This window comes from Ambystoma mexicanum, chromosome 3q (assembly GCF_040938575.1).
Source record: "Ambystoma mexicanum isolate Mex_15411 chromosome 3q, UKY_AmexF1_1, whole genome shotgun sequence".
Lineage (NCBI taxonomy): Eukaryota > Metazoa > Chordata > Amphibia > Caudata > Ambystomatidae > Ambystoma > Ambystoma mexicanum.
Genome location: NC_090926.1, coordinates 946,658,049 through 946,671,309, shown reverse-complemented (window position 1 = coordinate 946,671,309; position 13,261 = coordinate 946,658,049).

The window sequence follows — 13,261 nt, the reverse complement described above, 5'->3', positions numbered from 1 at the left end:
ATACATTGCGGTAGGATTTTTGTAAACCAAAGCAGACTCCATTCATCTTTACTCTTTTGGTCCTCCATTTTGCTCTTTGTTTTACATGTAATTACCTGGAGGACTATAGATACTTACCAGGCACCCTTAACTTTACTAGTTCTTCTGTAGCCACAACATTGGTGGCTAGTGTTAACCTATTTGTGAAATTTGAGTTCATTAAATATATATATATATATATATATATATATATATATATATATATATATATATATTAAGTAAAAAAACTTTGTTAAAGGGACGTTATGGTTAAGTTGCGCTACTAAAAACCTATGAAATTCAGTGAAAAAACATTGTTAAAGGGACGTTAGGGTTCAAAGTAAAACTGAAAAAAACCTGAAATTCGGCAGTTATGGCAAGATAAGCAACCGTAACTCACGCCGCCACCGTGCACTGCTAACACTAACACCCAGGACATCAAAGATGACATCACAAATCTATAGATACTCCACAGCTTTCTGCATGCACCTTCAACCAATGAATCCACGAGTTTCCCAAAATCCATACAATCTGTGTTTTGAAACACTCAGCCATAGCTATCTGTTCTTCTCTCTGCAAAAACAATATCTGAGAAAACCTCTCCTAGCACAACACACTCACTAAACTTTACTGACCAATCCCTTGCTTCATCCAATCTCATTTCCATACCTCCCCTCCCCAAATTCCCCGGATGTAATATGCGGTGTCCTAGAACTACCGCCATGTCCGCGAACGTGTTGTAACATGTACAGCCCTTCTACCATTTCGATTTCACTCTCTGTGCCATTCCCTCATTGAATGTAGCTAAGCAATCACATGACCATCCACCAATCAAATCCAATAACTCTACATGTAACTGCATCATCATAGAGCAGCACTACAAATGTACGGTGTATCTCTCGGAGTACAAGTCTCATACCATTGACAACCACGATCTACGAGAAATACTATACAAATCTCCAATATTTATACTTGCAGCTTGGTCCATATCCATATACATGAACACAAAGTACAGGTATGCATATTTTCTACACAGTACATGAACACATTTTCTAACCTACTTTTACCTTCTATAATCTGAAAAATGAATGGACGATCATTGTTTCATTGTCCTAAAATGACCTGTCACTTACAAACCTTTATATCGTTTAATTTCTTCATACACACACACACATGCAAATACTATTAAACTAACATTTTTTAAATAAAATATATGCACGACATATAATCAGACAAAATAACATACACACTCTATGATCAAATCTCAAACAATAATATTTGTACAAACACATAATTGGTTTTAATTTTTTTCGTTTATATAAGTACTTACATACATTTATATAGGACAAGCAGACTATGACATTCACTCACTGTTACGTGCAAAAGCAGGCTATGACACATAGCTCTCAACTCACATGCTTTTGGCGGGTGTCACCCGCCTTGTAAAGGACTGACTCACCCGCCAAGCCTCCTGCACGCCCATTCATTCCAATGGGCGTCTCACCCGCCAAAAACAAAATCAGGTGATTTCACCCGCCTTTGCGACACACATGGTTGAGAGCTATGATGACAATGACTCACTATTACGTGGAAAAGCTTAGTTACAAGAAAAGTGGTATACGTTGGTAGATTATGAATTCCACAAACCATAGTAAAGATATTTTCTTTCCTACTCTTAGTCATAATACAGTTTTAATGGTTTTCAGGAAGGCGCTGAGCATTTCAATTTAAAAAAATCTATGTCTAAAATGAAAACAGTGCTATATAGCAACCAAATTACATAGAAGCAGCCGATTTTGATTTACAAAGAACAACTAAGAAGCAAACTACTCATTTTTGAAAAAAAAGTAAGTAGATTGTTACCATAATATTTGATTTATAACTCACACGCACTGCACGGTGCATTCATGGTATTTCTGTGCCTAAAAATAGAGATTCCACACCATTCTGACCAAAAATTCCCCCCATCTTAAACATTGATCTCCTGTCAGAATGGCCCTCGAATTCCTATTGTTCGGCACACAAATTACCCAACTCAGCCGCTAGAATGTAGATGTTGTAGAACAAACAACTGTTTTAATTGTATAGCTTTATCTATATTATTTATTCTTCTCCACACCACCGGCTTACTTTTTTCTGTCATCTGAACCCCAGTTTAGTAACACGTTAATTGAAGAATACCCATCCCTAATAGTTCAACTTCCCAATTCACAATCACACACCATTACATACATCTTTATCATCTTACTCAAACAATCAGGCACACAACACACTTGCATTGCAGAATACCCCAACCCATACCTTCTGTATTTTTTTCAACAGACGCTAAAGAATGCCCACCAAAAAGCAACTCCGTAGAAAGTGACGCAGAAGAAGAGCAAATGAAAAGAAAAGTCTCCAACATAAACACCCATCTATAGCAGAATTTGTAAAAAACGTTGAAACGCAACAGCTAATACAGTCATGTTGTGAAACAGAAGAAGTTTCTAGTGCAAAAGCTTTGCCTCCTCTATCACAAAGTAAAACGACCCAAAAATCTATAAACAGAAAATCAACTATCACTACAAATAAAACATCTTCTATAAATCTTGATATAGTACAAAGTAAGCATACCAAGAAAAGTATATTTGCCAAAATGTTCTGTCACAAAGTCCTTCAAAATCTGATAAAAACAGGAGAGAAACCAGGTTCAACACTTCAAACCTATCGTAGGAAAGTAATCTTAGAAGCGTTGATAGACAGTGCAATTCTTCTCAAAAGAAACTTATTTATTGTTGTGTTAAACAGAATTAAACCACTAACAAAACTAATAACTAAACTTCAAAAAAGACTTCTCAATAAACGAAATGTGAACAGAAATAACTTCTTAAATATCTGTGGAGGTGAATGGAGTCACACTACAAGCACAGAACCATACTTTAATGAAGAAGCGTACAAACAAAAGCAAACAAATACAATTGCCATACATAGCAGTGGTCGAGGTTATGAAAAAGTTAATAATACCATAATGGAACAAGAAGTACTCCTTACAAAAATATGCCCTGAAAACTTAGATTTACCCCTCCATTCGACTGAATCAGAACATCTAAGTTACACATAGCCATGCACGTCAATGTGTAACATTCCCAAAAATAAAATTCAAATCTTTACGCCTATTCCTCAATCAATATGTAAAAAGCAAACACAAAATCAAAATTAAAACACTGCAAAGTATGGATGCTTGTCCAGTACGCAAGCACACAGGACTGCAAGGACATTCGTTGGCCTGCATATCAGGAGTTACTTGAAAAACAACCTTCCATGATATCAAAAGGATATCAACACATCATGCAAGTATAAGAAATCTAGTTTATAAACTGTATTATGTAAAATGTCCTGCTTTAGCACTAGCCAATTTAAATAACATTCTTCTGCATGGTACACCAAAGACCTACTAGAAGAAATCGAGTATATACAGAAAAAAATGTTTGGAAATGAAACTCACTTGCAAGATGAATTAGCTGTCAACCAACTTTGTAACAAATCTGCACATGGCAACCTTTCACTACACACATGCAAAAAAGAAATACTAACATTTCAAAGCACTTCAGCTGAAGTACCAAACCACGTGTGTGTATGTTGCCGCAGAACGTGTTATAAAAGTAACACAAAAACTATAGAACTTTCATACAAAATAGAAGACAATGAATATTCTAAATGGTTTAAATTAGTTCTCTACCTTATAGCAGAAAACAAATACGAAATAACTGACCCCATAATACTTTGCAGTTACTGCACTACCAAACTTGACAACAACCAAACTCCTTCACGTGCTATCACAAATAACTTGGAATTACATCCACTACCAAAACTCCTTCAACAACTTAATTTATATGAGAGCATCATAATTCAAACAGTTCATCCATTTCAAGCAATAATACGCCTTCAACCAAAAACTGCAAAATTACCTCCCTCTGAATTAGTGAAAGGTATTCGTGGAAAAGTAGTGTATTTACCATTAGATCTAAAAGAAAATGTGCACACTCTAGGAGTGCAACGTCCAATGCAACAATCTTTAATATCTTGGTAAATGGAGTACCTACAAAAGACAAAAAAATTTGGCAACAACTGGTAGATTTACATAAAGGTAGAGAAGCCCTGCAATATCTCAAAGACAATGATGATTATTACAAAGAAATTAATGTCGAAGAAAACTTGAAAGTTACAACTGAAATAATTCAAGAGACACAAGAAACTGGTCAATTTGAGCTCCTAGATCCTGCTACAATAGCAAACACTTTAGACCATTATACAATGCACCCATTGCACTCTAATGACACCATAGAAGATGCACTGGAAACGTACCAAATGCGTCAAACAAAAGGATCACCAATCAGCATATGGGAAAAAAGTATAGAAGCACGTGCTTTTCCTCTACTCTTTCCTACTGGCAAAGGAGGAAGATACGATGATAGACCTATTCAAATATCAGCATCAGAATATCGCTCATTACAAATGTATTCTGAAGATCCCAGATTTCGACAAAATGTGGAATACATATTCCACCTACTCTTTGAAAGTTAACTAGCAACTTTATGTTACAGAGTTGCACACATATTAAAATCAGGATCACACTTTCAAAATATGACAGCCACACAATTATTACAAAAAGTTCAACAAAGAGATGAGGTTTTACAGGCAAAACTTCCAAATCTATGAGCAAATATGCGAGGTACTAAAGAGTACTGGTTTCAAAGCCATGGAGATGTACGTTGTATGATCAGAAACCTTGGCCCACCCACTTGGTTTGTTACATTAAGTTGCGCAGAATACGCATGGGAGGATTTACATGCTTTCCTACGCATATCAAACGAAAACAAAACAAACATAGATATATTAACACCTGGAGAACTTTGTTCTCAGGATCCTGTTAATGTTTCTAGATATTTTCACCATCGCTTCATTGCTATGCTACATTTTATTTGTAATAAAACTGTTCCTCCGCTTGGAGAAGTGCAACACTTCTTTTGGAGAAAAGAATACCAAGCCAGAGGAGCGCCACATGTCCACATGCTTTTACGGATTAAAGATGCTCCTAAATTTGGTCAAGACAGTGATGCCACTGTTTTACAGTTCATTGAAAAATATGTCACTTCTGAAATTCCGTCAGAATCCACAAATAGTGATCTTCATGCAAAAATCTTACAATTCCAAAGACACAAGTGTGGCAAATATTGTCGTCGCAAATACAAAAACAAAGGGAAATACAACACCAAATGCCGATTTTGTTTCCCTAGATCACTTACAAATGCAGGTCAAGTGAACAACCTCATGTCTTCAGTTAGACATAGGGCCTCATTACGACCCTGGCGGTAAGTTCCGTAAATTACCGCCATGGCGTAAATTACGTTAACGCCGAGTAGCGAAGACGTAAATAGCACCTAATACCGACCCATCGGGCACGTGCTTTACGCCATGGCGGTAATGTAAAGTACGCCATGGCGCTAATGGGCCAAAAACGGCCCTTACCGCCATCGCACACCGTCCATGGAGCACTACCGCCAAGCACACCATAGCGGTCACCGTACTTAGCGGTCACCGCAGTTAGCGGTCACCGTAAATAGGCGGAAGCGGAAATAGCGCCATCGCGCAGGAACGGGAAATGGCATGGCGGCCATCTTTAAAAACACAATCCATCGCCATCCTCCACTACCATAGCTCATCCGGCCCCCATAACCATCCACACCCATCACCCACCCCAAAACCACATCCAACATGCCCAAAGTTGTCAAAAAGGCATGTGACAGGCAGCGCCAAGACCGCTTCACCAAGGAGGAACTCAACATGCTGGCAGAGACCCTGCAAGAGAATGCAGAAGTCGTATTCTCGACACAGATGACAAGGGCGGCTATCATGAAGAAGAAGGCGATATGAGCCCTAGTGGCACAGCGAGTGAGTGCAGTGGGGGCCGCACCCCGCACAGCCCAGCAGTGCCGCAAGCGGTGGGATGATCTGAGGCTCCGTGTCCGTAGCATCATTTCGGCTAACCGCAACCTAGCCATGTCAACTGGCGGAGGCTCAGAATCACCTATCAAGCTCCAGGCGTGGGAGGAAATATGCGCATCCACCATAGGGATGGAGAGCATTGAAGGTGTCGGAGCCATGGAGAGAGGAGTGCCGACCCCAGGAGACGCAGGTAGGTGGCCAGAGCTATGCATGCCACACTCAACAAAGCCCCACTGTGCGAAGTACCCAGTTGCCCCATAGTGCACATGCAACACATCGACAGGCGAACGTGCACAGACACATCCCAACACCACCCTGCAAACAAGCAGCATGCACACCCTAACTGCTGGAACACATATAGCACCATGCTACCTCCACACAAAAGCCACCAAACCTGTATGAAATGCGCTGCATGCACCGACTGCATAGATGTCATCCCCTAATGCACGTCCAATGTCCGCGGACCCATCAATAACACATCCCTCCTTTGCTCCACCACAGATTCCGACACAGAGCCCCAGGAAGAGGGCAACACCGCATCCTGTTCCTCCAGAATGGCCAGGCCACAGGCATCCACCCCAGCCCTCCGGAAGGGAACCCACCGGCAGCCACCAACCCTGCCTGGGGTAGAGGACAGGCAAGTGCCAGCCCCCACTACTGCTGACACAGACACAGCAGCAGCAGCAGACATGCCACTAGTTGTGGCCACTGAGGGGACAGCCTCTGCCGCAAGCAGCACCCTTGGGGAGAGTGCAGCCATAGCGGCAGACTCTGACAGCGGGCCAGCCAGCATTGAGGACATTGATGTAGAAGGGCCCACTGCCCATCCACATTCCCCCACAATTTCCCTAAGCCCCCTGCAGGCGGATGCCACACAGGGGCAGTCCGACTCCGACGAATGGCCAGCTACCCCATCCCCCCAGCCTGAGGTGGGCATCGCACCGGAGATGCAAATGGCACTGGCCATAGGCCAGCAGAACCAGCAGGCACTACAGGACATTGCAACACGGCAGCAACAACTGTCTGACCTCCTCAATGCACATGTGGCACAGTGTGGTGGGCCAAGGGATGCCATGGAGCGGTCAGCTGACCGTGTCACAGCTGCCATAGAGAACTCCACAAGGAGTATATGCACTGAGCTAGCGGCTGTGCGCAATGTACTAGGTGAACTTGTGCACACCATCAGGGACATGCGACCGGATGTGGGGCGTGGAGCCTCATCAACCACCAGCTCAGCACAGAGCAGCCCCGTCCGTAGATCTGGGCGCACTCTCCGCAGCACGGCCAGGGGTGCCCCAGGGGCCATGGGAGGGGATACACATCCTTGACTTGCCTGTTCAGCAGGACTACTCCGCACCTTGTAGCACGGACACTACTGCACCATTGTTGGGGTGTTCAGGGGGGAGGTGGGAGGGGGGAGGGGGTGTGTTGGGGTGTTCAGGGGGGAGGTGGGAGGGGGGAGGGGGTGTGTTGGGGTGTTCAGGGGGGAGGTGGGAGGGGGGAGGGGGTGTGTTGGGGTGTTCAGGGGGGAGGTGGTGTGTTGGGGTGTTCAGGGGGGAGGTGGGAGGGGGGAGGGGGTGTGTTGGGGTGTTCAGGGGGGAGGTGGGAGGGGGGAGGGGGTGTGTCACAAGATTTCACTGTTGCAATACACATTTATCATTACCACAAACCAAATGTGTTGACGTCTTTATTGCGTCCATGTGCTACATTGTTGTAGAGTCCACAGTGTGCATGTCCCACACACACACAGTGCGCCGAGTGCCGTCTCCATGTGACACGCAAACGCTGTGTGTGCTAGAAGCATTGGTCAATGAGAGTCTGACGCATGACACGCCCCTCCTGTGCATCGCTGCCTCCTTGAGGTGGTGCCCCATCCCCACCCTCATCATCCTCATCGTCAGGTGGTAGCAAATCTACGTCAGGGGGCAGGGGCACATTTCTTCTGACGCACATATTGTGTAGCATGACACATGCCATGACGACCATTGCAACCTTCTCATGCCGGTACAGGAGTGCCCCGCCAGACCTGCTGATGCAGCAGAAACGTGCCTTCAGTAGGCCAAAAGCTTGCTCGATCACTACACGCGTACGAGAATGGGCACGGTTGAAGTCCTCCTCATGCTGGTTCTGTGGGTTTCGGACTGGTGTAAGGAGCCACCTCTTCAGGGGATAGCCTGCATCACCTGTATGTGGGCAAGAATGTATGCGTCAGGGATGAGCTTGAATGATGTACATGTAATGCCACCATGAATTGCATTGAACATTGATTTTGCAGCAGTTTCTTCTGTGCTACTGGTTTCACACCGTGCAACCGCTATATTGTTATTGTTATTGTTATTTTGCACTTATATAGCGCCTTATATACCATTGGTATGGTCTGAAGGCGCTGGTAGGTTGAACGTCCTTGGGAACCGAAGTTCTGATCAACAGAGTGAGTAGGGAGAGTCAAAAGGTGCGTGTGAGCAGCGGGTATGTGTGCAGCTCGTGCGGTACTTGTGTAATAGCTGCTTCTTAGCGGCACATGTGGTGGTTGAGAGATCAGGATAATGTGTCCGTTCAGGCAGGATTTATCCAGGACGGATGTGGCTGCGTTAGGCCTGAGGAAAACGCCTGGCTGGGGGTGTGAAACCAGCAGTGTTTACATAGATTGATGTGGAGTAAGCGGTGTTAGTATGGGAACAGTTATACTGAATGGTGTCATAGTATCTCTGTGTTCTAGTTGAGTGGTGATGTAAAGGAGAGAGTAAGCGTGGTGGTGTGATTTGATGGGTTATATGCTCTTTCAATGTGCACATTTATTAATGCAACTTTTCCCAGAGAGGGTACCGGGCAAACTACAAAAATCATTTTCCCACGAGAGGCTAATGGGCGGTTTTCTGAGTACTATTTTCCATAGAGAGGCTATTGGGCACACTTCTAAATTCAGTTATCTAGAGGCTATTGGGCACATTTCTAGGTGCAACTTTATGGAGCGTCTATTGGATATACCTCTATAATCGACTTTCACAGAGTGTGCCACATGTCTCACATGTGCCGCTTCTGAATTCCAAGGCACGAGGTATGCAGGGGTGACATGTGCCTTGTGAGTGCCGATCCACTGTGTCCGTTCAGGCTGTTTCTGTAGGTGACCTGGCACGTGTCCCGTGAGGGTTGCATTCACATGATAGCGGGAATGCAGTCTGGCTCATCATTACCCCAGTGAACAAGACTGTTGCCCATGGGGACAGTCTGTGGGCCTTGCTGTCTGTGTTTTGGTGCATTGTTCTTCCAGTCCATCATGTGCCTCCTTTGGGCACAGTCATGGGGAACAGGCCTTTCTGTAGGAGCTGTTGGTGACGTGCATGGACGTACATTACTTTGGAGTGTATGTGGTCACGGTATGGTCAATGCACTTGTAGGTGGTTGTGTCAGGGTTGGGTGACACCTTCATTGACATGTCAGGTCTTCTTAGGTCAGGCCTCATGTATCCAGGTGTCAGGTGTCGTGAGTGCTGCCTCAGGGTGTGTTGTGGCTAATGCTAGTCGCAGCCAGTTGGAGCATGCATCATCCCCCCCCCTTCCCGCCAGTTGGAGCATGCATCATTCCCCCCCCTTCCCGCCAGTTGGAGCATGCATCATTCCCCCCCCTTCCCGCCAGTTGGAGCATGCATCATCCCCCCCCCCTTCCCGCCAGTTGGAGCATGCATCATTCCCCCCCCCTTCCCGCCAGTTGGAGCATGCATCATTCCCCCCCCCTTCCCGCCAGTTGGAGCATGCATCATTCCCCCCCCCCTTCCCGCCAGTTGGAGCATGCATCATTCCCCCCCCCTTCCCGCCAGTTGGAGCATGCATCATTCCCCCCCCCTTCCCGCCAGTTGGAGCATGCATCATTCCCCCCCCTTCCCGCCAGTTGGAGCATGCATCATTCCCCCCCTTCCCGCCAGTTGGAGCATGCATCATTCCCCCCCCTGCATTGGTATGTCAATTACACACCCACTTCACATTTCAATGCCCATGACATTGGACTCACCGAGTAGCCAGGTTCTGGGCCCTGCCTGTTGCTCCATGTAGCGTGGTAATGTAGAGTTCCTCAGGACAAATGAATCATGGGTTGATCCGGGGAATCGGGCACAACAATGTGTGAAGATACTGTTGGAGTCACAGACCATTTGCACGTTGATTGAGTGAAATTGTTTGCGGTTCCGGTACGGTACCTCCTGGGCACGTGGGACCGTCAATTCCACATGGGTGCAGTCGATGGCTATGATGCAACCAGGTATGCCAGCTAGTGCATGGAAACCCACTTTGGTGTTGGCAATCTCCTGGGCAGTCCGTGGTAGTGAGATGTGGTCATCTGTGTGCTTGAGGAGTGCATCCAGCACTTGCGTCAGTGTACGCGAAAACGATGGTTGTGATATGCCATGCAAGTGCCCTACTGTGTGCTGGTAGGTGCCTGTGGCCAGGAAGTGGAGCACGGACACTACCTTCAGTAGGGGGGGGGTGGCGGTGGGTGTTTCAATCATGCTGGCGATGTCGTTGTGTATCATGTCCACGATGGTGGTGATGGTGTCCCGGTCCAGTCGATACAGGGTGTGGATCTGCTCAGCGGTGAGGTTGAATGGGTTGGGTCTGACGCGTGGGATTGGGGGCTGCCTGCGTGGTAGCACTGGCTGTGCTGGTGGGGCATGCTGGGCCTGCCTTGCCCTCCTTCTCCTCCTGCGTCTCCTCTGTGCAGCCTGTTGTTGTTGTTGTAGTTGTTGTTGTTGTTGTTGTAGTTGTTGTTGTTGTTGTTGTAGTTGCTGTTGTAGCACTCGCATTGCTATCAGGTCCTCCAGCCCCAACATTGCTAGTCCTATCGGTAGCATTGTGGTGTGTGACTGGGTGTGGGCAGGGGTGGGGTGTGCTCTTTTTGTGCTTCCTGTGTCTGTATTGCCTTCACCTGTGCTGTTTCTGTGCACCTGTGGCAGCTGCATTCACTTGACTTGTCCCTTTGCGGTTGATTCGCGATGGCGTTGTTAGCGCCATGGCGGTAAGGTACTTTACGGGCTGGGTGATGGCGTAAGGTGCATGTCCGCTTGGGTCGGCATTCGCGTACCTTACCGCCATGGCGCTAGTTACGGTGTGGGAGATCGCGTGCACGCGCCCTTGGCGCAGTTAGCGGCAGCGTTGTCTACGATGCCGCTAGTGGCATCGTAGTTAACGGTCAGGGGTCGTAATCGGCCCTAGCGGAAAACGATGGCGGTAATCGTTTACCGCCATCGTTTTGCGCTTAGCGCCAGGGTCGTAATGAGGCCCATAGTGTTAAAGGTAAGTCACCTAAAAATACATATTGCATAAAAAGAAAAGAAGAGGAAAAATATATCAATGATTACAATGCAATCATTGCCCACTTGTGGAATGCAAACATAGATGTGCAGTACATTGCAGACAATTCTACTGCAGTTGCACAATATGTCACAGCATACTTAACCAAATCAGAAAAGACAGAGCTCCAAGACCTCTGGAATGACCTGTCATCCGATAAAACAGTGTCTCAGAAATGATACAGCTTGGGCATAAAAATGCTGTCCCATAGAGAATGTGGATCCTATGAAGCAGCTGATCGATTAACTGGCACTGCATTGTATGGTAAATCTGCAAATATAGTATGGCTAAGTCTTGGTCCAGCTAAATCTAGAAAAAGAGTTCTAAAATCATACGAAGATATAGAAACAATAGCCAAACATGATCCCAACAGCCAAGACATTTTAAAAAACAATTTATTGGACACATACTACCCAAACAGGAGTACAACTTTGGAAACCATGTGTCTATACCACATAGCCCAAAACTACACATACAAAAATAATATGAAACCTGATGAGCAAAACCATAAATACAAAGTGACAAACTGTGATGGCAGCTTAGTAAAACTCACCAAACCAAATTTAATTAATCATATCAAATTGTCATTAAAGACTCCTCAACATAAAGAAATATATTACATATCCCTGCTACAACTCTTCAAACCATGGAGAAAAGAAGAAGAACTACTAGATACCTATGACTCATATGAAGACGCTTTCAAAGCCAATGCAAGCAGTATAACTGATGTAAACTTTGCACAGTACAGAACAATGTTGCACAATGAACAGCAACATGAAGAGGAACTCCAGGCCAAACTAGATAAGGACACTCTTGACAGTAGTCAACCTTCTGTCACAGGAAGCCAAGAACCACTGAGAGAACCACTAATAACAAATGAGGCAGAATTAGCTATGATAGACGTAGAAAACACCATGTGTCACTATGAAGATAAAGAAGACTTAACTACACTACAATCAAAACTAAACAAAGAGCAACGTAGCATTTTTCAAGAAATAACAAAAGAAATTGCACATGGTGTGCAACATGAAAACAAAGAATGCACCTGCCAAAATTACAAACCTATACTATTGTATGTCAGTGGTGAAGCTGGTTCTGGCAAACCTTTCCTAATCAAAATCATCAGTAAGTTCCTTCAACAATTGACAATCAACAAACTGTCAGCTGTTGTCACTGCCCCCTACAGGTTTAGCTGCCTACAACATAGGTGGTGTCACTTTACACCGATTACTACTCCTGCCAGTAGAACACCAAAACAAGTTAGATTATTACAAACTTTCTGCAGAAGCTGCAATGGAAGTATGCAGAGTATTGAAACAAATGAAAATGCTACTAATAGATGAAGTGTCCAACCTAATGTTAGCTTTGATTCACCTCAGATTACAAGAAGTACTCAAAACAAACTATGAAGAGCTCTTTGCAGGAAAACACATCATTGTTTTCGAAGATCTTCTTCAATTGACACCTGTAAAAGGTGAGCCTATTTTTAAAACATTAGGACACAAACTCTGCCGTAAAACTGTTGGCAGCATTGGAAATGTCAACCTTTGGCAACATTTCCAATACAGAGAATTAACAGAAAACATGCGCCAATCTGCAGATCTCACTTATGGCAACATCTTAAAAAGTATCAGAGTTGGTATACTTTCTAGAGAAGCAGAAGCAATATTGAAAACCCGGCACATTCATGCACTTTATGTTGATAATGCATGTGCTACAGATGTTATGGAACAATTAGCCCACAAAAATGTCAATTGTATGGCCTTAATGCCAACTCTTGCAAGCTGTTTCAAATTCAATGAAATAATGTTAAGCAAAGAAATGCAACCAATTATGGATATTAGCGCCACAGACAAACTAGATGTACATGGAATGACACTACCCATGTGTGACCAAGCCACAACAAGGCTAAATAG